The sequence below is a fragment of the Cupressus sempervirens genome, chromosome 3 (assembly GCF_028749045.1).
Source record: "Cupressus sempervirens isolate cs-2001-9-10 chromosome 3, ASM2874904v1, whole genome shotgun sequence".
Lineage (NCBI taxonomy): Eukaryota > Viridiplantae > Streptophyta > Pinopsida > Cupressales > Cupressaceae > Cupressus > Cupressus sempervirens.
The window spans coordinates 282333783-282335845 of record NC_143120.1 but is presented as its reverse complement, the minus strand read 5'-3'; positions in this window follow the sequence as shown (position 1 = coordinate 282335845).

Sequence of the window (2063 nt, the reverse complement as noted above, 5' to 3'; positions counted from 1 at the left end):
ACCTAATCATAATTAATTCTATAGCTGACTCTCTGTAATTATAAATATAAAATTTAATATTATATGATTATAAATATAATGTATTATGCCCATGTATTTCTAAACTCATATTTGGCTTTCTCCTCTATAGTTTATCCTCTATTTATTGCTTTTTTTAAACTTGGTATTATAGCAATTATGTTTATACTGTTCAACCAGGCATTAGAGCCTTTATTTGGGTTTCTCCTCTCTTTTATCCATTGTGCCATACTTTAGTAAAGGTATAGAAGGAAAGAAACCCAAAGTGATAATGGTTTCCCCCTAATGACGACTCCTAATAATTATAACAGACCATGTGAGTGTAATGTTTATGGTAATTTTTAAACCATTTGTTAGTGAGATTTGTGGCCAGCCAAAACCACTTCAATGTGAAGTTTGAGATGATCCTGAAATCATTTAAATTTTGTGTTTATGGAGATAATTATTAGCATAAAACTATTTCAAAATTTCATTAGCTAAGTGCAATACATAAAAACCTAAAGGGATAATGATGGGAGAAGAATATGAATGACAACATTTGATTAGTGATTGTAAATTGGCACCTAAAAAAGCTTTAGACCAAGACCCATAGTTTTTGGATTATGAGAGGATATCTAAAATAATCTTATAATTGATTAATAGGGGTATGTTAGACAATGTAAACACGAACCCAACCATTAGGTTTAAAGCCATTCTTTTCATATAGTGTGCAATGTTTCTCTTCTACATTACAAATGTTGTAGCTAACTTCTTCCTATAGTATACTGAACTTAATACATGAGTGCAAGCATTCATCATAGATAATATTTGGATTTCTCCTAGTTTTTCATTACATAAGTTCCCAAATAGCAGTATTTCTAAAAATCTCAATGCTTGATTTGAATCTCTATGGAAAACATGCCTTCACTTCCTATTGATCACTTATTTGGTGGTTTTATATGAAAATAATGCCTTCACTTTCTAGTCAGCACTTATTTTGTGGTTTTATATTAAAATCATGCCTTCACTTCCTAGTGAGAACTTATTTGGTTGTTTTATATGGTTCTTGATAGTACACAATTTCATGGCCATCCAAAGTTAATTTCTACTTATCTATTATGTAGACACATATGGAAGGAGATTCTCAATATGAAACATTCCCCACTATTTAATGTTTAACAGGTTTTCTGGTAAGTTAGAACTAATAAATTAAATTCAACAATATAATTATAGAAATAAGAAATATTAGTTCTATTATGTACCATAGCTTTTAAGATTTTATGCACATACCAAAATTTGAATTTACTAACTACATAGATATTCTTTGTGTGTGTGTGTGTGTCTACTAACTTGATTACAGATATTCATCGTTCTCTTCTCACTTGGTATGGGTTCCATCACATGGATTATCATGTCCGAGGTTGCACTTGTAATGTTAACTAGGTCACATTGTTGCACCTTTTATAGAAATGTAGGGAGGGATATCATGGTCATTTTATCAGTTAAAGTGATTTTACTAATAATATGTGTCTCTAACTTTGCATGTGCTACTATAGACACTTTCACTAAATCTTCAGGGTCTTGCTAGCAATGTAGAAACCCTAACAAAAAAAATTATATCATGGGTAGTGATAATGCTATCAATTTAGCAAAGGAATGGAGCTATGCTGGTGAGCTTTTTGCTTTAAGCTATACATTACTTCACATACCAAAATTGCCCACAGATGGAGAAGATCCACCATAAAAATCATGATGGAATTTGTATCACTTATCTATGCATCCCCCAAAGTGAAGGAATGCAAGTGAATTACCCTAATAATTTCTCTCAAATTTACTCGCTTTAAACTAAGATATGATAGAAGAATGTTTAGTAGTTTTTAGAAACTTAAATGATCACTTTTGATTATTAACATACATAATAGGGTTTGGACTCCCAAAAAATTATAACCATCCATTGAAAACATATGCTCATATACCACAAGTGTCATACTCAAAGGCCAAAATGTTATAGTAGCTTCCACTTAGCTCAATGTTTTGTTGAATATCTTGACTAGTGAACTTAAATT